Here is a 23,796-nt window from a genome sequence, read left to right on the forward strand (position 1 = left end):
ATGACCTTAAACTATATCCAGTGGTGAGGCCCCAGCTTGCAGACTTTGGGGAGTGTGGAGCCACCCTTTAATTACCATTGCACCTGTTAGGGTCCCAACTATGGGTTAAATAGAAACCGACTTGAAAACAACAAATGTATTCTATTAAAAAATCTTTTTTCAAAATCTTTGGATTCAGCATGAAAAGGGTTGATATGCTGTAAAACAAAAACAACCAACCAACCAACTCTATATATTGCCCGGGTGTTTGGAGGTGTAAAAGAAACTAAAGTTTTAGTAGGAAGATAGGATTGAACCCCGAAGCCTTGACGCAAAGGTGGAAATGAAAGGGGAAAAAAACAGACACCTAACCGTCTTGGCCACGAGGGAAAGGTTGGTCGCGTTCAATGCTGCCAAGACTAAACTAGTTTCATTCAATAATTACAAGAAACCCTCTCTACCACCCATAGCAATGGCCAACGACTCTTTATCTGAGAGTCCATCTTTCAAACTCCTTGGCCTAACGTTCACAGGAAACATGAGTTGGAACAATTACATTGAAGGCATTGCCAGGGCCGCTGCAAGAAAGGTAGGCTCTCTCTACCGTGCTAGAAAACTACTAACACCCGAAAGTATCCTGTACCTCTATAAGGCCACCATTCGCCCATGTATGGAGTATTGCTGCCACATCTGGGCTGGTGCATCTGCTACTAGTCTCTCGCTCCTTGACAAGGTTCAAAAGAGAGTCGCAAACCTGATAGGCCCTGAACTGGCATCTAAGCTTCAGCCTCTATCCCATCGACGAAATGTTGCATCCCTCTGCCTTTTCTACAAGTATTTTAGTGGTGAATGCTCTGACGAACTGCAATCACTTGTGCCCCCACGACGCGAGCACCCTCGACAAACCCGACAGGCTACTAGATCCCACCCCCACACTGTAGAGATCCCTAGATGTAAAAGATCTTTTTACTCCAATAGTTTCTTCCCCAGAACCGCAAGACTCTGGAATTCCATTCCAGGTCCCTGCTTCCCCAACAGTACTGACGTGCAGAAGTTCAAGTGTAACGTGAACCGACACCTTGCTGCCCAAATCCCTACATAGTACCCCAGTAGTTGTTTCCCCTGATAGTAGCCCCCTACACCAAAGTGGCAATTTGCCTTGTTTGGGGTGAAAATGTAATAAAAAAAAAAAAAAAAAAAAAAAAAACTGATAAGGGCGTTAAGTGAATGTTTCTGAAGCGAAATAAACAGGTGCGAGGAAGTGGCGTGATGTCTGACCTAGTTTTGCGCTGCAAGCCAGATCATTCGTTTTTCGAAGCGGCGAGCTGGTAAAAATCGGGCAAATTAAATACACACGCGAGCCCTGTTGGTAACTCTTAGATATTATCATTTAGATGTGATATAAAAAGTTTACAGAAGAAGTGAGCCGAGAACACTTCTCAACCTATATACTGTGCCGAGCATGCACGGAAGTGCGCAAGCATATGAGTCGGGACTACCTGCAGTAAAAAGCGAACCCGGGACCTTTTGATTACAAATCAAGTCTATTAATGAACTACACCCATCTTACCCCAAAGCGACGATTTAATTTCGTTCAACGGCTATAACAAAACTAATCGATAAGTGATTTGTTAGTGGAAATACACGATTCTGATAACGTTTCTTGCATTATTGCATTTCGTATCGTAGTGTGTTGATTCAGTGAGATTGTTCAGTGTTCCTTGGGAACGTGTGTCGATTCAATGATATTGTTTGTAGGGTGGCGTGTCAATTCGGTGGTAGTGTTTGGAATTGCGTGGACGAATTTAAGAACTGTACCATCACTTGTGAAAACATATACATATATTTTTTTCTGGCTCTCTCTCTCCCTCGTGTAGTGACATATACTCAATGAATTTTTGATCTACAGACTTAAAATTTGGTATATAGGGTATTTAGACATGTGGAAAACTTTAATCAGTTTTCATCTGGAGAAAAGTGTGCTAAGGGTGTGAGAATTTTATTTTCACATCGTTTAGAACTCTGGCAGAGCAAAAAATTGGCACGACATCGAAAAGCATGTTTACATGGTTGAATGTGGCGGTGCTTGTTTATGATGTATTTTAACATGATTGGATTGGGCCACTCCTGTCTGATAGGTTTGAGGGTACTGATTTGACAGTTTGCTAGCTGCTGTATTCCGACTGACAGTGCAGGAGCTCTAACTCTTTGATAGTACTTAGAGCAGCTGCTCTATCATCAGTTGTATAATATCAGGATGTTTGTAGTGCCATGTTGTGTATAGCAAGGGACCCTGCACTGCTCTCTGAGCATTCCCGAGGCCACATTCCTGTGGATGAGAAGTTGGCTGATGGTCTACTTGTGTTGCATGATGGTGGCTATGCACATCCACTTTGTCCACCCTAAACTGAAAATATGAAATAAAATGAAATGACAGCTCAATCCAAAATAACGATCAAACCAGACACACACTTGAACAGCAATTCGCCTCGTTCCTTGAGGCTCACGTTTACAAATATGTGGACTTAAAACTAACATAGATGATGTAGAATCATTTCTACCAAAATCCTCAAATATCTTAGTACTGTGAAACTAACTTGCACTCCTCCATCCCCTCTAACTACTTTAACATGTCTGGTTATCTTCCACTTTGTCGTAAGGACTTTGACAAACACATGCACGTACTTGGAGTCTATATTCGTAACACCCTCCTCATGACTAGGGAATCTAAACTAGAATCAGGTAACCAGGCCTTCATGTGCTTTAAACTAACTTTACAACATAGCATTAACTACTTATGTTTTCTTTATCACTCTTCCTCCACCCAGGACTGTACTCTAATCAATCATGTCTGACAGTATAGATATAGCACTCTCCTTTGACACGAGCACCCAAATACATGTATTTGGTGACATTAATGCCCATTACAATAACCGTCTTGCCTTCTAACTACATGGACATAGCTGGTAGCATCACCCATAGCTTTTCTATATCCCATTCCTTGACACGTTTCCCAGATCGTTAGGACCAACAAGCCTTACTTCTGGATCTATTTCTGACAACAGTTCCTGAGAGTTATGTAACAAATGCCCAGTGCCCACTTGAGAATGCTGATCATGCTGTGATAATGATAGGCATGACTCTAAACTCTTAACCCCAAGTTGAAAATCCATTGCTCAAAATGACAAGGTACTACAATAAGGCTGACTAGGATGCCATCAGAGATCACATCAGAGATGCCCCATGGGGAAATATTTTTCCCTTCCTGTGGAACCGGGCGCAAATGAGACTGAATGGTTCAAAGCAGCAATTAAAGCACATGTTCCCACACAGAAGTTCTATAGCAAGCCCCACTCTCCCCAATGGTTTACTTCTACTTGCGCAGCTGCCATTGCTCAAAGGCAGCATGCATATCGCAGATTTATCCGGCATAAGTTCAGTACAAACAGACAAAAGATCAAAGAAGCAAAAAGTAATTGTAAGAAAGAAATAGCAACAGAAAACGCATTGAATCGCAGAAATTAGGAACTTGTGATTTCTGGATAATCTACAACCACACTAGATGATCTGAAAATCATCCCTCAAGTGCATGATATAAAAAACCTAGACACCTCAAAAGCATGTGGACTTGATCTCATCCCTGCTGTACTATTAAAAAATGCTCTGCTAATGTTGCTCTTGTTCTCCCCAAACTTTTCAACAAATGCCTAAATGAATCTTGCTTCCCCGACTGCTGGAAAACTGCTTCTGTGGTACCAGTTTACACAAATTCTGGCAAAAGAACTGACCCATTAAATTGACCCATTAAATTATCGCCCCATTAACCTCCTACCTCTTTTCGCCAAAATATTTGCATCTATAATTAATCAAGCTCTAGTCCACCACTTTATAGTTGCTAAACTTCTGTCTGACCATCAATATGGATTTAGGCAAGCCTGTTCTACTGCAGATATCCTAACTGTAATCTCTGAACATGCACTGGATAAGGCAGGGGAGGCTAAGACAGTAGCCCTAGATATATCTAAGACCTTTGACAGGGTATGACACAATGGTCTTCTCATGAAAATAATATCCTATGCTATTACTGGACTAATACTTAACATAATTAAATCCTTCTTGAATAAGAGAGGAATCCAAGTTGTCCTCGATGGTCGTATGTCAAAACAATATAATACAAATGCAGGTGTACCTCAGGGGTCGATCCTTGGACATTTATTATTCCTGATATTCAATGACCTCCCTGATAAAATTGTCTCCGAGATGGGCATATTTGCTGACAACACTACACTCTATAACAGGCATGAGGGGAAAAAAAAACAAACAAACAAACACATATCCAAGGCAATGGTGGAAACCCTAGAGGAAGACCTCCAGTCTGTAGCGGAATGGGACAAAAATGGATGGTAGCTTTCAATGCAGCCAAAACTAAGCTTGTTTCTTTAATAATTGCAAGAAACAGATACATTGAAGGCATTGCTGTGGCTGCTGCAGGGAAGGTGGGCTCTCTCTATCATGCTAGAAAATTATTTATGCCTGAAAGTATCTTATACCTCTACAAGACCACTATTCGCCCTTGTATTCCCCCGATGTAAATACCCCCAACAAACTCTACAAGCAGCAAAGTCCCATCTCTACACAGGATTCCTAAGTGTAGGAAAGCCTTTTACTCTAATAGTTTCTTCTCCAGAACTGCTAGACTTTGGAATTCCCTTCCGGGTTCCTGTTTCCCCAACTGTTCTGAAATGCAGAAGTTCAAGTGTAATGTAATAATGTAAACCGGCATCTTGCTGCTCAACTCACTACATAGTATCTCTCCAACTTATGTCCGTAATAGTAGCCCCCTACATCAAAGTGGTATTGTGCCTTGTTTGAGGTGAAAATGTGATAGAAAAAAAATTAAGGTAGGTCGTCTCCTCTTCTCAATTGCAAAATTATCTGTCATTTTGCTGCTCAGCTGAGCCTAGTAGTTTAGACTTCATAAGAAGTGGTGAGAAAAAAATCTTCTGTGGAGATTATCACTATTCCTTGGCTTTAGGTCGATTTAAACAATGTCCCAACAGAAAAAGTTGAATAATTCTGTCAGAGAGGTAAAACAAAAATCATTCTTTACTGATTAGAAAGGCAATATTATGTCAAGAAAAGAACATCTAACTTAGGTTAAATTGTCTCAAAGATGAGAATATTGGGCGCGAAAGCCTTAAAGTAATAAGAATATTAAAAATGAATCTGTTGTGCATGTTTAAAAGATGCTCACACATGCGGGTTAAAAATTCAAATCAACCAATGAGGAATATTCTAATTAAAACAATGTGTTAAACCAATGAAGTGAAACGATTCAAGTTATGTATTTTCTCACAAGGGGGTCACAATTGAAAAATTGGTACATGGGGGTGGGGGTTGGGTCATCGGATTTTTATCTGCTTGTCAACTATTTCAAGAGGTTTGAAAAGAATTTTTAAAGATCGTGTCAAGCTGGTCTAATGGTTATCGTACTTGACTCACTGTCTTTAGGTTTTGATTTCGATCTCGGCTCAAGTATTTGTTTTTTTATTTACAAGGAGTGAACGGTTTAGAAAAAACATGGACATATCTCAGTTTCTTTGTTTTTTTTTTTTTTTTTTTTTTTTTTTTACTTCATTTTTTAAAGGAATTGAACTACCTTAATACCAGGTATTGTTGAGTGCATCTATTATATATATATATATATATATATATATTTATATATATATAAGGCAGACATCAAGTATGTGAATAGCTGGGTTAGAGTTAACATATTTTAGCCTTTCTAACAGTAAAGTTTTCAAAATTTCATTAAAAAAAAACCCTTAAAAAAATAAAATCTGGCCACATTTTTAAATGTATTTTTCTTGCTACAGATGAAGTGACGTTCTAGTTTTATTACAATCATTTTTTTTGTTTTTTTTAAACTTTCAGTTTTCGAACTATTAGACATGAGCAAGTAAAAAAAAAAAATACATTGATTGTATGTGTCAAATAACCCCCTGTCATACCTGTTGGCTTTGTATGCAAGATGCAACCCTCTGTCGTACATTTTGGCTGTGTATGCAAGATACATCCCCATCCCTCTCCGTCATGCATGACGGCTGTGTAGGCAAGATACCCTTCCCCCACCGTCATACATGTCAGCTGTGCATGCAAGATAAGCCTCCCCCTGTCCCAGCAGAAATTTGGACTGCGTCTTTTTGATAAAAAGAAGGAATAGTTTTTTGAGTGTGCAATGTCGGACAGCGGTATAATAATAAGGGTGACCAGCAGTTATCGTCAATGAAAAGAGTCTATGTTGGAATGTCCAGTGGACTGGGACGAGAGGTAGAGGTGTCTGTTTCCGCTGCTTATCAGGTTCTCTCTCTTGGCTTACCAAGGTTCCCAAAAGAGCTAAAAAAAGTTCTCTAGGGAACAGGTGAATCAGTGTGCCATGCTAGCTTATTGGTCAGTGTATTGTTAAATTGGGGAAGGGGGGGGCTAGGGTTAGGGTTTATTTCTGACTGCTACACCATCTTCATTGCAGCAGACTTGGCAGCATCTGTGCACTTGTTCTAGGCCAAGGTAGCTGAATATTGAACTCTCAGATATGGTACGTTAAACCAAGGCAATCAGAGGTTCGAAGGTTTTTTTATGGTTGTTACATGAAACATTTGTTTTCCCAGCATTACATGTAACCATTTTTAGCTTCATTCCATACTGGAGGTAATTTTCTAAGGATTCTGCTTTTGCCTTGCATATGTGTGCATTCAATTTACCTTCATGAATAGAGGATGGTGTCATTAACAAATATACCTTGGACGCAATTGCATCAGGCAGGTTGTTTATGGAAATCGAGAATAATAGTTGCTATTCTTCACAATGCAGCTTGTAATAATGATAATAAATGACGACGACGACGACGACTAACGCGACCTGCTGAAATTTTGCAGCGGCATCTTTCATCTATAAATTACAAAGCGAAAATGTATGCATGTATGTATGTGTGTTTGTATGTCTCGCAAAAACTTTCCACACGGGACACGGATTTTCGCCAGATCGGTATCATTTTAAACTTCCAACCTTCGCCCGACAAATATTGAAAAATTGGCCAAAAACATTAATTCCTTCACCTTGAAATCAGTAGTTTTCTACAGGGGGGAGGGGTCAGCAAAAACTGTCCTCTCATGACGAGTTTGCTTCTACGCATGCGACATACGACGTCGTAGCCTGATTTATTTTAAATATTTGAAAAACTGACACAATTTTGGCGACGTCGTCTTAGCTCAGTTGCTTAGAGCGTGGCCTCATTATCTAAACGTTTCGAATCGTGGTGTGAGATGTCTTTTTTTTTTTTTTTTTTTTTTTTTTTAAATTTTAATATTGAAGCAGGGTTATTTAAGCCATTTTTCACGTGTTTTTCAGACTTTTTAACGTTCGTTTTTCTGTTTTTTTTTTTTTTTTTTTTTTTTACTTTGTTTATTCTTAGGTTTTCATTAATACCCTGTCGACCACACACACCCAAAAACACCCCGCCAATGCCGGGTACCCCCCGCTAGTATGTAATATATTGCTGTTGGGCATTCTTTGGACGTTCAGTGTGAATAGAGACCCCGTGATATTACTGTAACCCTTTTGTTAAAACTAAAAGTATTTATCCAAGTAATCTGATTAATATAGTGTTGGAATATATCTGGTTATTATGGTTTTATCTCCAATATCGTTAAAGGAGTTTGAAATATTACCATTGTATGGATGCCTGGCGCAAACGGAAACCTCCACAATATCATTATACCATCTTTAGACAGAACAGATACTACCCTTGGAGTCTAGTCAGAAGACCAAGAAGGTATTTTAGTTTCACGTACGGCCCAAAAATGACATGATTTTCTTTATTTTAATTTTTTTCTTTTACATTTTATGGGCGAAGGTTGGAAGTTTAAAATGATACCGATCTGGCGAAAATCCGTTGTCTGAATAAAAAGTGAGAATGTACTCCGGACATTAAATTAGCGTATCTATATACTAATTTAATGTTTGTAGTATGTTATCTTCTATCCTCCTTTTCAATAAATAGGATCTCCCAATCAAATAATTTATAATATGGAAACCGTGACACAGGTACTATGGTATTAATAGATAATGGGATATACCTGCATTAATGTGATGTTTTTAGATGTGTGGCCATTGAGGATGACCTAGATTTTTTCATTTTAGCAAAGAAGGATCTGATTATATTAATATTAAATATTAAAGGCCACCTGGCATTGCCCTGTCGTAAAATATGCATAAATATATTTTAATTAATGTAGAATTCTTATTTACTATTTATAAGTTCCCGATGACTGCATAACGAAGGCCCACAGCCCACTCGGGAATGCTGATCATGCAGTGATAATGGTTGAAATCGCCTTAAACTCTAGAGCCAAAACTGAAGAGCCAGTGCTCAAAACAACGAGATATCATAAAAAGGCTGACGGGGAAGCCATCAGGGAACTAATTAGAGATGCCCCATGGAGAAATATTTTTTCTCTCCCTCCTGAACAATGTGCAAACGAGACCACTGACTGGTTCAAAACTGCAATCGAAGCGCATGTTCCCATGCGGAAATTTTATAGTAAGCCGCACTCTCCCCAATGGTTTACGTCGACTTGTGCAACTGCCATTGCTCAAAAGCAGCATGCATACCATAGGTTTAACCGACATAAGTCCAGTTCAAACAGACTGAAGTATATAAAAGCTAGAAATGACGTTAAGAAAGAAATAGCGACAGCTAAGAGAGAATTTACGGAAACCACTAAGAAGCGCATCGAAGCACAAAAACTAGGAACTAGAGACTTCTGGAAAATCTACAACAGTGTAGTAAATAATGGGCAATCAACAATTCCCCCACTAACCAACAATCACGAGGTTCTTTGCTCAGCAACCGAGAAGGCTAACATGCTTGCCAGTCAGTTTGCCTAAAACTCCACACTGGACCCTTCCAACCACCCCCTACCTGAATTTCCTATGCAGACAGATGCCACGCTAGACGATCTGAAAATCACCCCTGCTCAGGTGTATGCTATCATAAAAAACCTTGACACTTCAAAAGCATGTGGACCCAATTTCATCCCAGCTGTGCTATTAAAAAAGTGCTCAGCCGAAGTAGCTCCAGTTCTCTTCAAACTCTACAACAAATGCCTTAATGAATCATGCTTTCCGGGCTGTTGGAAAACTGCTTCTGTTGTACCAGTATTCAAGAATTCTGGCGAAAGAACTGACCCATCAAATTATCGCCCCATTAGCCTCCTCCCACTTTTTGCCAAAATATTTGAGACCTTAATTAACCATGCTCTAGTCCATCATCTTACAGATGCTAAACTTCTGACTGACAAACAATATGGATTTAGACAAGCCCGTTCCACAGCAGACATCCTAACTGTGATCTCTGAACGTATATACTATTCACTGGACAAAGCAGGGGAGGGTAGAGTGGTAGCTCTAGATATATCTAAGGCTTTTGACAGGGTATGGCATGAGGGTCTCCTCAGGAAGATTAGATCATACGGTATCACTGGTAGAATACTTAACATAATTAAATCCTTCTTAGATAAGAGAAAAATCCAGGTTGTCCTCGATGGTCGTACATCTAAACAATATGATATAAATGCGGGGGTGCCCCAGGGTTCTATCCTTGGACCTCTATTGTTCCTGATATTCATAAACGACCTCCCCGACAAAATTGCCTCTGAGATGGGTATATATGCTGATGACACTACACTCTATGGCAGGCACGACAGGAAGACTAATGAACACATTTCTAAAGAAATGGCAGAAACACTAGAGGAAAACCTCCAATCTGTGGTGGAATGGGGATAAAAGTGGTTGGTCGCGTTCAATGCTGCCAAGACTAAACTAGTTTCATTCAATAATTACAAGAAACCCTCTCTACCACTTATAGCAATGGCCAACGACTCTTTATCTGAGAGTACATCTTTCAAACTCCTTGGCTTAACGTTCACACGAAACTTGAGTTTGAACAATTACATTGAAGGCATTGCCAGGGCTGCTGCAAGAAAGGTGGGCTCTCTCTACCGTGCTAGAAAACTACTAACACCCGAAAGTATCCTGTACCTCTATAAGGCCACCATTCGCCCATGTATGGAGTATTGCTGTCACATCTGGGCTGGTGCATCTGCTACTAGTCTCTTGCTCCTTGACAAGGTTCAAAAGAGAGTCGCAAACCTGATAGGCCCTGAACTGGCATCTAAACTTCAGCCTCTGTCCCATCGACGAAACGTTGCATCCCTCTGCCTTTTCTACAAGTATTTTAGTGGTAAATACTCTGACGAACTGCAATCACTTGTGCCCCCACGATGTGAGCACCCTCGATAAACCCGACAAGCTGCTAAATCTCACCCCCACACTGTAGAGATCCCTAGATGTAAAAGATCTTTTTACTCCAATAGTTTTTTCCCCACAACCGCTAGACTCTGGAATTCCATTCCAGGTCCCTGCTTCCCCAACAGTACTGACGTGCAGAAGTTCAAGTGTAACGTGAACCGACATCTTGCTGCCCAAATCCCTACATAGTACCCCAGTAGTTGTTGCCTCTGATAGTAGCCCCCTACACTAAAGTGGCAGTGTGCCTTGTTTGGGGTGAAAATGTAATTTAAAAAAAAAAAAATAAAATAATGATAAAAAAACAAACTTAGACAAGTGCATGCACGTATTATGTATTTTTTTTAACAGTTCACTTTTTGTAAGTAAAAAAAAAATATTTGAGCTGAGATCAAAACCTAAAAATAGTGAGTCAAGTACGATAGCTATTAGGCTAGCTTGATACGATTTTAAAAAAGGGTTTTCAAACCTAGTTATTCTTAACATAAGGTATCTGTCATTTGAATGATTCACGCATGTGCATTCATGAAACAACAAACAGATAAAAAATCTTACCCCCCCCCCACACACGTACCAATTTTTCAATTTTGACTCCTTAGCAGTCCTTTTTTTTTCTGGATGAAAACCGATTAAAATGTTTTCCACATGTCTGAATATCCTATTTACAAAATTTCAAGTCTGTAGATTAAAAATTTGTTGAGTATATAGGTTGAGAATTGTCCTCGCACATACATTCTCACTTTTATAGATTTATCCAGTAATATTGTACAAAATAATTCTCATGAGAAAGACTGTTATATATTGAGCGCTACTGCCGTAACTCTGCCTTAAACCCATCTATTGTATCTGCGTTAACAGGTTTGCCTAAATTGATACTCTTGATCAGAAAGAAGTTTCACATGTTTTTATGTGACAGATTATCGCCAGATTGATTATTCAAAGATTTTTAGCAAAGAATTGATGAAGACTGCTGCAGCAATAATTTTGCAGATCAGTTCTTTCATCAGTTCTTGAAAACTGCTACCACAAAGGCAATTTTCCAACTATCAGGTAAGCCAGATTTGTTATTGTTTGGAGAAGGGCCAGCTCAGCAAAGCATTTTTATTACTACAGCAGGGATAAGATCAGGTCCATATGCTTTGGATGTATCAAGGTTTTTTTTATATCCAGGACATGGGAAGAGGTGGTGATCAATTTATTAAGTCTAATTTCTATCCATAGTAAGAAATTTAGATGAGTGGTTTGTGGAGTCCAAGATGGCGTTTAAGCAAAACTATTGGGCAAGCAGTTCATCCTTAGCTGTTGCCATGCAAATTTTTTAAAGAAATGCAGCACAAGAAGTTTGGAATGATTTTCTATTGGAGTATGAACACTTGGTAGACACTACATTATTTAATATTTGCTATTCTTCACACTGCAGTTTATTGATCATCTTGGATGCGGATGCACTTTTTTTTTTTATTTGTAATTCCTTCGTCTCTTGACACAATTCAACGTGTTTATGTAATTATCTGTTGTCAAGTATCCAGGGGTTTGCAATCACAACATTCCCAACATTAGCATTAGCTTGCACACCTGTATGTGGTCAACGGACCATTAATGGTCGGTGTAAAATCTTTGATGGTCCACAGAAAAATGGATAGGGCATTTAGTTCTTTGCAACTCCAAGAACTTAGACGCCAGGGTTGGAAAGTGAGATTGAAAAGTCAATGCCCTCAAGGAGGGGAACTCTGACCTGCAAAAAAGGCCTGAGCAGCCTCGTTGGCATTCTCAGGTAAGGGTGCCTCAGGTGATCAGCAATAAACTAACCTTTTCTCAAAGAGAGAAGGCAAAGCTGGGGAGGATGGACCTCCTAGAACTGCACAGAACTAGTATTACACTGCAATCAACATGGACCAGGTCATCACAGGAATTTATTTTTTTCTGTGAATCACGTGATTTAAATTTTATAACATCAGATTCAAAATAGATGAGCAATAGAATGTATTATAATCAGTAGTGTTTATCTTAGCCAGGTTGAACTGGCTTATCCTGAAGGAGGAAGTGTCTAGGAATATCAAATTCAAACATAAATGGTATGTTTGATGTTAGGTAATCCTAAAATGTACACAAATGTGCCATCATCTAACACAGCTACCAATCTAAAAAATAAGAACAAATATTATATATTATTTGTGTGTGAGAGTATGAGAATATCTTCAATAAGTATCAAAAGTCAATAATCGAAAACTCCAATGATTTTGACTAAAGTTAACACCTTTATACAACCTAACGTCACAAGTGCATTTGAGAAGTTTCATCACTGCACAAACAGAAAGATCCAACCTGTAAAATCAACTATAGATTCTTTTCTAAGACACAATTGGACCATGATACTTGACTTTTGTACATTTAACTCTAATTAAAGTGATTATGCAAAGATAATTTCATAAAATCAACAGTGGGTTCTTTGATATGACAGGGGCGCATTCGGAATGAATGTTTGTTTAAATCATAACCGAAGCATGATACTTGGCTTTTGCAATTTTTACTTTTTAATTCAAGCCATTTTATATAAAAATAATTTGATAAAATCTACAGTAGGTTCTCTCCAGTGAAGTGTAGACTACAATGTTTTGTGGACTAAGTCCCTGTGGGTAGACATGTGAAGCTTCCTCCCAGTGCACTGTTGTCGGTCTCCGACTAGAGCAGGTACTCTATCGATTTGATAAAAAAAAAAAAAAAAAAATGGTCGATTTCACCGATTTTGATGACAAATAAAAATATGGGGAATATTTGTTGATGCTAATATTAAAAAAATGTAACATTTGAATAAATTTCACATTTTTATTTTATGTTATTTCAATAATTAAATTTCAATGTTCGCTTCAATTTCATAAAAGTTTTCTATTTTATCAAGTTGATAAGAAAATTATTGTTTTTGACTTTCAAATTTAGATGGACATATTTCGGCTCAAACAAAAATTTATTGATTGAAATAAGCATCATCAGAATGAATACACTTTTGCCAATGCAAAACAAGTTTATTTCATCATCAACGCTCTGATCCCCAGCTGGCATCAATTGTGATGGATGGCTCTCGTCTGGGTGAGGCCCCGTGTTTTGACAAGCTTCTGGGTTTGACCTTTACTCCTGATCTGAAATGGAACACGTACATCAAGTCTGTTGCCAAGGTCGCAGGAAAGATGGTGGGATCCTTCTACCGCTCCAGAAGATATCTCACTACTGATGCAATTCTCTATCTATATAAAAGCCAAGTACGGCCAAGGATGGAATACTGTTGCCATATCTGGGCAGGAGCTGCCAAAAACAGCCTATCATGCCTTGACAGAGTACAAAATAGACTTCGTGGTTTAGTGGGGGATGCCCTTTTCTCTACCCTGCAACCCCTCTCCCACAGAAGAGACGTTGCGAGCCTATCCTTGTTTTATCGTTATTTTCATGGCAGGTGCTCGTCTGAACTCCAATCCCTGGTCCCCCCCTCGCCAATCTTTCATGAAAAACACCCGTCTAGCTGAATCCACTGTGAAAAATTTCCCCCACTCTATATCTGTGCCTAAATCAAAACGCGGATTTCATGAGCAAAGCTTCTTTCTTAGAACTGCACGCCTGTGGAACTCTGTTCCGTCTGCCTGCTTCCCTCCGGACTACAACTTGGATGTCTTCAAGTCTAATGTTAACAAATTCCTAATGAACCGCCCCCCCTAATTAAACACTTCATAAAATCTCCTCACTAACGTGATGTACTTGCAATAACCCTTATCCCTGAGTGGCTTCCGGGCCTTGATAAGTGGTGATCACTGTGTAAAAAAAAAAAAAAAAAAAAAAAATTTATGCACCACCACCGAGAGAGTAGGCTGGTAAACATGACAGTGTAACATCACTTCCTGATCAATTTGTAGGTATAGAAAGTTTCTGGTATTCAACCACGTGGTCACGCTAATAGGCAAAAAAATATGGCTACCGATTGTGTTACCGATTGTCCATGTATGTTCTAAAGAGAAAGAACAATTCTCCATTTGGATAATAATTATTATAATTGCACATTGGGATAATTTTAATCTAACAAAATATAGTAAGTGAACTCATTTTTTAATTTTAATTTCTATTGGTGAAAGTCGAATATTTAATTGTATTCATTTTTTTTTGTTTTTTTTACTGCAAAACAAAAAGTTTTTATATAATATTTTTCAGTTCGTTCTTTTAATAATAAATAAAACTTTTCACTGAATATTTCCAAATATTTTAAAGTTAGCATTTTTCACAAGTTTTTTTTTTACGATGGGTGAATTTTCAATATTTTAGCAATGGGTGTAATTTATATCTTTGAAATATGTCTAAAACTTCAAGTTTTTGTTTTTTATAACATTTTAACTGTAAATAATTTACGTGACGGGTTTGTTTTACTATACACATGGATTCGAAAAGGTTGTCAAAAAAACAAATATAGAACAAATAAATGTTATCAAAGGCAAGATAAGTTACTTTTCTACCAAACTGGATAAATTTTTAATGTTTTTATTTAATGTAAAGTGTTTATTCGGCTCGAAAAACATAGTGTTTTTACCGATGTATTTGAAAAATGCAAATGGCAGCATGCTTGCTATTGGTGAGTTTGAGAAAACGAGTTTAAACAAAAAAATTTTACAAAATACTGTTAGAAACTCGCTCAATATATGTTTCCGTGACATAGGCGGACATATATTTGGTGGATTTCTAACAGTATTTTGTATAATTTGTTTGTTTGAACTCATTTTCTCAAACTTACCGAGTTTAATAGCGAGCATGCCGACATTTTTCTTTTTAAAATACATCAATAAACATTGTATGATTTTCGAAGCAATTACACATTTTAAAGTGATTAAAACCACTAAAAACCTTTCTAGATAGGTAGAAGAGTAACTTATCTTGCCTTTGATAACATTTATTTGGTATATATTTGTTTTTTGACAACTTTTTCAAATCTATGGGTACGGTAATACAAACCCAAAATTTAATTTAACTTGAAAGTAATAGTTAAAATACATGTTCATACACTGCACAAGCACCCTTATTGTTATCATAATAATAATAAAAACACTGGTGTAGATGACATCAACTAACACCACACCAATTAGTTATGAAGGGTCAAGGAGGATGGAAAGACCGAGGTGGGTGAGTACTAACCAAATCTCCACTGGAAGTGTACAGTTCAAATCTGGTACCTTGGGGAAGGCATTTTGTCACCCAAACCCCAAGAAACACCAATGGCCGATGCCAACGAGAAATCAGTGACAACGGTTGTTGCGATAACATGCAATCATCTGCACAAGTGGTCAAGAGGTGGAGAACACTGGAAATCTTGGGAGACTTGTTGTCACTTGGTCTCCAGGGAACACCACAGGTTACTGTCAGTGAGCGATCACTGATGATGGCCTGTGAGACAACTAATATGCTACACATTTTGATGAAAAACATGGGGAAAAAATGGACATAGAAGAACAGAAAACCAAAACTTTAAATATAATTTCTGTATTTAAAGTTAGTTATTTAAATATTTCAACATATCTTGTGGGGGAAAATCCAGCTTCCCAATAAGGGGCACTCTGGATAGGAATAAAAATAATCTATTATGAAAGATTTCTCCTCCACCAACCGAGGACAGAAAAGGTAAAGTGTAGCATCAAAACAGATACTACACTGTGATCTTGTTATGAAGGCCAAAAAATGTGTTTAATTGTTTGTTCCTTAAATATATAATTCAGTTTTATCAGTATTAAATTGTATATTGCTTTAAAATGACTTAATTTTACATAGATAATATTTATATTTTACATTGAATAAAGTTCAGTTTAAGTATTAATCGAACTGTGTTCCTTTTTTATTTTTAAAAATGTTTTATTGCTCTTTTTCAAATGGCCCTCATATAGTACTGACAAATCTTACCTACATTGCTTGCAGACATTTTTTTTTCAGTTAACAGGCCTTCTTCTTACTCTCAGTGGCCGTGATTTATGCCAGTAACGTAAAAATCTTATTTTCTGGTGGCAATGAAATTGCTGAAGGCGTTTTTGATATTGCTTAGGTTTTTGAAGCATTTCTTGCGCAGAAAGTTGTTGAGATGCTTGAAAAAGTGGTAGTCAGTAGGTGAGAGGTTTGGATAGTATGGCGGATGAGGTAGTTTTGTAGCTCAATTTCTTCAACTTCTGCAAAGTCGTGTAGGAGAATTGGGCCTTTTTGTTGACTAATGCTGGATGTTGTTATCAAAGTTTCTGATGCATTTCATCCATTTGTTGACAATACTTCACCGCCGTAATGGTTTTGCCTGCATTCAAAAAGATGAAACCGGTTGCAGACCACGAAACAGTCAGCATGATCATTTGGTGCAATTCTGGCTTCGTGAAGCTTTATCAGCATCTAACTGCTGATCTGAACATTGCCGGTTGTCGTAAAGAACCTACTTTTCATTGCAAGTCTCAATCTGGTCGAGAAATGGGTTTTGTTGTGTAAAAGAAAGGAAGATGACACTTCACAATGGCATTTCTTTTAGTTGTCATTCAATTTGTGAGGCACCCATTTTTTTTTTTTTTTTTTTTTTTATCTTTCCAATCTCTCACAAGTGATTGGAAATCTAATTCAGAAGCAAGTTTTCAAACAGTTGTGCATAGATTGACTTCAACTAAGGCTCTTTTTTTTTTTTTTTTTTTTTTTACATAGGCATCACCACATTATCAAGGCCCAGAGGCCACTCAAGGATAAGGGTTAAAGAGTGTACAGTAGAAATTGGACAATAAAATTAATTGATCGTTGTCAATATCCGATGGCCAACCACTTCATCATCTTCAAGACTCTTGTTGCCGGCACAAAATTTCTTAAATCACCATTATGCTGTGCGTTCAGTAGTTGTTCAGGTGCCAAACGCTTTGTTGATATTGCAAGCTATTTTAGCAGCTTTTTGGCCTAGCTTGAATTGAAATAAGAAAATTGTGCAATTTTTTTTTTTTTTTTTTTACATTCAACATTCTGAAAAGACAGTCATTTTAAAATGATTGTAATTTAAATGATTAGATAGAGCTAAAAACGCTCTTTAAAATGACATCTAAAGTAAAAGTATAGTAACGAAAACTTATTTGAAAATACATCATTTGAAATTAAATTTAAAAATTCTGCAAGAGCTTTCTTAACAACCTAATATATTATTCAAGCAAGAAAAAAATGTGCATTTACAAAAAAGGTATATTTTCAAACAAAAATAATAATCAAAAAGTTTTTTTTTCCTTTTATGGGGGGATAGTGTTCAATGGTCATCCAATTTTGTCAACCTGTTGGGCTTACCTTACACTAGATACTGTCATCAAAATACCACATTCACTTTGTAGGCTAACTTTAGATCAAAATGAAATTTGCTTTAAAAACGGCATCATCTAAAATCAAAATGAACTTTAATAAAATTCATTTGGTAAAAAATACAAAAGTGCAAGGAGCCATGTAAACAAATAATTATAATCATTATATAAATTGATTTACCTTTTTATTCCAACTTCATATTTTTTGTCCATCAAATTAAAATTATTCACTAAATCTATATACCAATAAAAGTGAGAATGTGTGTAAGGACACTTCTCAACCTATATACTCAATGAATTTTTGATCTACAGACTTGAAATTTGGTATATAAAATATTTAAACATTTGGAAAACTTTTTAATCTATTTTTATCCAGAAAAAGGCTGCTAAAGGGTCAAAATTGAAAATATGGTATGTGGGGAGGGAGATCATTGGATTTTTATCTATTTGTCAGCTGTTTCACGACTGCGCATGCACAGATCATTCACACAACAGATTTATGTTAAAAATAAATAGGTTTGAAAACACTTGTTAAAGATCATGTTAAGGTCTAATGGTTATCGTATCTGACTCCGTGACTTTAGGTTTGATCTCAGCTTGACATATATATATATATATATATATATATATTATTATTATTATTTTAATTTTTTTTTATTTACAAGTGTCAGTTTCTTTCCCTTTCTTAATTCATTTTTTTTTTTTTTTAATTAATTTAACATTACGTTTAATACCTACAGTATTTCTGTTTATAATAAGAATTCTGCATTAATTAAAATATAATATTTATGCATATTTTATAACCGGGTAATGCTAGGTGGCTTGCTAGTGTATCTACAAACTTCAAATGATTAGCAACCAATGGTCTAGCTATACAGACTGCCAAGCAGTTGATCATCGTCATTATTTGTAGTTTCTGACCTACTGGTGCCAGATGCATCATTTAGCGACCTTGACCTTGACTAGCTTTTCTTTTATTTTTGACTGGTGCTACTGAATGACATTGGTTCTTTGAATATCTTGCAAGTCAATCCTAATCTTGTATGACAATGTGGCAAGTTGTATTGCTTAATCCTTATAATCGATCTCGTTATCATTAGCACAACGTTTAAACCAAATTCAAGTTGCATGAGGCAGTACATCCCTTTTGACATCACTGTCTTGAAAGATCACACCTGTCATTCCCACAATTTCGGTGTAGTGCTGTCAGGGTTAGGGTTGCTGAATCCTTGTCTCATTTGAGAGTTCTTGATAAAGTTTCAGAAACGTATCTGTAATTTCATTGGCTCCACTCTTTCTTTTTCTCTTTCTTTTTCTCTTTCTTTTTCTCTTGCAGACACAATGTTCCTATTCACTTGCCTCCCCACGAGGGCAGAGTTTGACACCAAAGTCGGTTTTTAATGTGGGGGAAGGAACAAAAATAAAAATTGTCTCAATCGTGAAGGACTTCTCCTCCACTTACCGAGAACAAAAAAATGGAAGCGTAGCATCAAAACAGATAGTACACTTTGATCTTGCCCAAAGGCCAAGAAATCTATTATGCTGACATAATGTTACTAGTCTCAGTATTTTCTATAAATAATATTATGACATGTGTTCTTCAGAATTGTTTGGTCTTTATTCCCTGCTTCCTGCATTCCAACTCGTTTGACTCATTTGCCTAATGGTCACCATCAATTTGCTGTTTTAATATCTCATTGTAATAAAGCTTCTCATTCCAGCAACTCCTTTCCAAGAATAGCAAACTGGTGGAACTCTCTTCCTGCTGACTTATGTCTTTTCAAACCTAAGCTCATCTGTTCATTTTTGTTGATCGCTTTTCAGTCTTTTTAGTTCTTGACATCAATTTCCATAAAAACAAACACAGTTGAATTATAGAAACAACAAGAACAGCAATGTAAATAATAAATTGTTACAAATATTATTGCAAGGGAGATAAACGTTGTCTTAAAGATTTACAAATCTCTAATAAAAGCTGATATAATGTATAACACTTTTGTTTCTGGTATTTAAATACGGAAATTGGAATGTGATATTGAGATTGTAAAGCATATAGAAAAGAATAAGGACAAAATTAATTTAAAAAAAAAATGTAAAATATTGCAGTTACAGAGAAAGAGAGGGTGGGGAGGAGGGAGAGAGAAAGAGAGGAGGAGAGAGAGAATGAGATAGAGAGGCGGAGGAGAGAGAAAGAGAGGGGAAACTTTAAATGCATATCACACACCATTCTCGAGTGTCTTTAGTCTGTTTGTAGAAAAGTTTTTTAAAGGACAATCTGACATGAGAATACGTCATTCTACAAAGTAAATCTTAACTAAATATTCAAAATAGTAAATCTTAACTAAATATTCAAAATAACGTCCAAAGCAAAAATAAGATCCATTTGACATGATTATTACACTTTGGCTCACACAAGGAATGGTGAATCTCTTCTTTGTAATGTTATGCCAAGTAACATCACAAACTGGATACCCCACCAGACAAAATGAATACTTTCCCTGAAATCTAGCCAAACCGAGAAAAGACCACCATAAAGGTGTTACCAGTATTCTGTCTAATTTTTGATCTTTGAGTGATTATCAAAAATCCTTATCGGCAACCATGTTTTTTTTTTTTTTTTCATTATAACTGAACAGAGTGGACGCTTGGTTTGTATTTAACAAAACAAAAAAAGAAAGCGCTTTAAAATAAGTTAAACTACAAACAAAATTATACAAATTGATAGAACTTATTTGGATTCTTTGGACTACTGTTCTCATCTCAAGTGTTATTTTCACAACGTTTCGGTTGATGTAATCTATGACCTTCTTCAGATGTATCTTGAATTTGGGAAATCTTTCTATCAAACTTGGGAGATTGCATAGAATTTCAAATGGAATTCTTTATTTATTCTATGGGTGTAGCATGTTCTTGTTCCATCAGCCATGACTAGGTAGAAGTCCTAAGTAATTCGCAATTGTATTCCGTGCAGATTCCCAAGTTTGACAGAAAGTTTCCCTGAGTTTGTCAAGATACAAGAGGTCGGAGGTTACATTGATTGAAATGTGAAAATAATACAAATAATCAATCGTCATCTCCAAAATTCAGCAACGATAACTTATCTTGTGTTTGGTAAAATTTAGTAACAAAAAAAGATTACCCCAACATGGCTGAACACTAGCTCATATGATGCATTGTGCACTTTTTCAAAGTGATGTTACTTCAAGTAACAGAATATTCTACCAGACCAGATGAATTCTTGTCCTGGAATCCACAATAAAGATTGACTATAATATAATTAAAGCAGCCAATTGGGAGAAGGAAAATTTGTGATCATCATTGTTTTACTAAAACAACATTTGAGAAGTAGAGGAGAATCTTGATTGAACACTCGAATATCTATGTATGCTTCATATAGATATCAAGTGAACACTTGATCCTAAGGTTAACATTAACCTTAAAAATCATTTCATTCAAATACAAAATAATTTTTCCCGCTTCAAGCAGCAGATTTGGTGGCTCAATTGGTTGAGCACCCGACGTCAATCTTTGGCAGTTTTAAATCTCACTTCATCCAGTCACACTTGATGGATGTCGATGGATCATCTATACTATAAATCTCACCTATCTGTTTAAATGTATGTATGTTTGTATGTCTTGCAAAACTTATGACGGAGGCGACTGATTTTTCATGAGATCGTTATGAAGCTCGAGCCTTTTGACGACAAATATCGAAAAATAGATATGAATGAATTCATTTAAAACTGAAATCATATTTTCTGTTTTATCACGATGTGATGTTGCTAGTCTCGGTTTTTGGTCCACCGACAAAAGGAGGGTGCACCTGTAAATTCACTCTTGTCCGTTTGTCAACCCTCACTTTTCTCGATGACTGCGCCTTGGAAATTTTTGAAATTTTGCACAAACATTAAACATGATATGAGTAAAAAAGTTTCAGCTCGTTTTACTCTTTGGTAATCCATTGTTTTGATATCTCCTTGTAATACAACTTCCTATTTCCAGTAGATTCTTTCCAAGAACAGCAGGTTTATGGAACTCTCTTCCTGCTGACCTCTTACCTTGGTATTTTCAAGACTAATGTCACTAGACATCGCCTGTCTTTGTAATAATCTTCTTTCATTCTTGTTAGTTTCTTACATTAAGTGGCTTCATGCCTTGTCTGAACCGAGAAGAAAAAAAACATGCATCTGTGTTTGTCAGAAACATCAATAAAGTCAAGCTTGTTACACATCCTGGATCATAAAAAAAATTTATGCACAATATGGCGGAAGAGGGGGGGGCACTGATCAGATTATCCCTTGGACTCATAATCAAGTAAATCCGGCCACAGTATTTGTGTGAAAGCCAAACAAGCTCAGCAGGATTAAAACTCGCTTTGCAAATTTCAAACTCATTGTTAATCTTGATTTCATTTTCAAACAAGGCATATTACTAAGGAAACGTAACAGGTTACTGTGATAGGGCTCATATTTATAGGGAAGATGTCACCTTAAAAGTTGCCACAATGTTGCATCTTTGTGCCTGCTTTACAAATATTTTAATAGAATGCGCTTTGATGAACTTGTTGCATTTGTTCCCCCTCGACGTATATATCCCCGACAAACCTGCTTAACAACAAAATCTCACCCCTTCACTGTTGAGGTTCCTAAATGCCAGAAAGCTTTCTACTCTAATAGTTTCTTTGCTCTAACAGCTAAACTTTGAAATTCCCTTCCTGTTTTACCTGCTTCCCTGACTGTACTGATATGCAGAAGTTTAAATGTAATGTAAACCAACATCTTGTTAATCTTTCTTAGGTATGGACCTTAATAATAACCTCTTACGTCCAAGTGGCGATACACGTTGTTAGGAGTGAATGTAAGTAAAAAAAATGTTTGTTCACATTACATTTAAATTTTATCATTTTGGTATAGTTGAGGGAGCATAGAGGGAATTCCAAAGGTAAACAGTTCATGGAAAGGAGTTGTTAAAGTAGAACATTTTCATCATCTATCGATCTCTACAGTGAAGGGGTGGGATTTTGCTGTGAATTGGGTGGATTGAAGGTATTTTTTGTTGAAGGGTTGTAAATGCATTAAGGTCATTAGAGTACATTCTGTGGAAGTAAAGTTTTTTAATGGTGGTGAACTTTAAAATAAATTACAAAGCCAAATTTGCAAAATTTGTCTTTTTAAAGATCAAACTGGCAACCCTGGGCAAGAATATGGGAGTAACCTCCCTTTGATGTAGCCTCGTTTTTTTAATAGAATAATGTATGATCATTATTGTAATGGTGTGAAAAAGCAACTCATTATTTTGATGTGCAGCAGTTCTTTACAGAAGAAAAGTAAAAAAATATTACCTAAAAAAGGGAACATTCGAAAGAAACAGGGCAAAAAAGAAAATTGTCTGTCAAGAGGTGCTGAATTTAAAATTAAAGATCATTTATTATGATGTGATTTTATTATTTGTATTGAACTATGTAGCACAATATTATTTTCTAAGTATTCATTAATTTCTCTCATTTGAGTCAGTTTTATATTGAAAATACAATGGACATCATTTCCATAGAAATTTTAATGAACTCATATTTTTTTTTTCTTTACTCATGTTGATCCCTAACAAAGCATATCGCCACTTGGACATAATTTGGAATCATGCCTAGGAAAGATTAACAAAATGCTGGTTTACATTACATTTAAACTTCTGCATATCAGTACAGCCAAGGAAATGGGTAGCAGAAACGGAATTCCAAAGTCTAGCTTTTTGAGGGAAGAAAGTATTAGAATAGAAAGCTTACTGGCATTTAGGGACCTCAACAGTGAAGAGGTGAGATTTTGTTGCAAAGTGGGTTTGTTGGAGATATGTATGCCGAGGGGGCACAAGTGCAACAAGTTCATCAGAACACATTCCAGTAAAATACTTGTAAAACAGACATAGAGATGCAACATTGTGGTGATGGGACAGAGGTTGGAGCTTAGTGTACAAAGTGGGATATATTAGATTGAAAACTCTTTTTTTGGACCCTATCCCAAAGGGAGAGGCTAGTGTCAGATGCACCATCCCAGATGTGGCAACAATACTCCGTGCATGGGCAAATGGTCGCCTTATAAAGGTACAAGATACTCTTAGGTGTGAGTAGTCTTCT

At 36.7% G+C, this 23,796-nt stretch overlaps 1 protein-coding gene across 5 annotated transcripts in view; it reads left to right on the top strand.

The window, feature by feature from the left end:
- LOC145242716 (uncharacterized) overlaps window positions 1–23,796 on the top strand; it is an 82,029-nt gene that overhangs the window by 39,576 nt on the left and 18,657 nt on the right. For 2 of the 5 annotated variants that reach the window (XM_080105858.1, XM_080105857.1), the window contains exon 2: window positions 22,466–22,526. The exons of the other annotated variants lie outside the window; for them this stretch is intronic. The gene's annotated coding sequence lies outside the window, so the exon portion shown is untranslated. The remainder of the gene's footprint in view (window positions 1–22,465; window positions 22,527–23,796) is intronic. 5 annotated transcript variants of the gene reach the window in all.

The sequence above is a fragment of the Euprymna scolopes genome, chromosome 21, assembly GCF_053919585.1.
Source record: "Euprymna scolopes isolate OS-2025 chromosome 21, ASM5391958v1, whole genome shotgun sequence".
NCBI lineage: Eukaryota > Metazoa > Mollusca > Cephalopoda > Sepiida > Sepiolidae > Euprymna > Euprymna scolopes.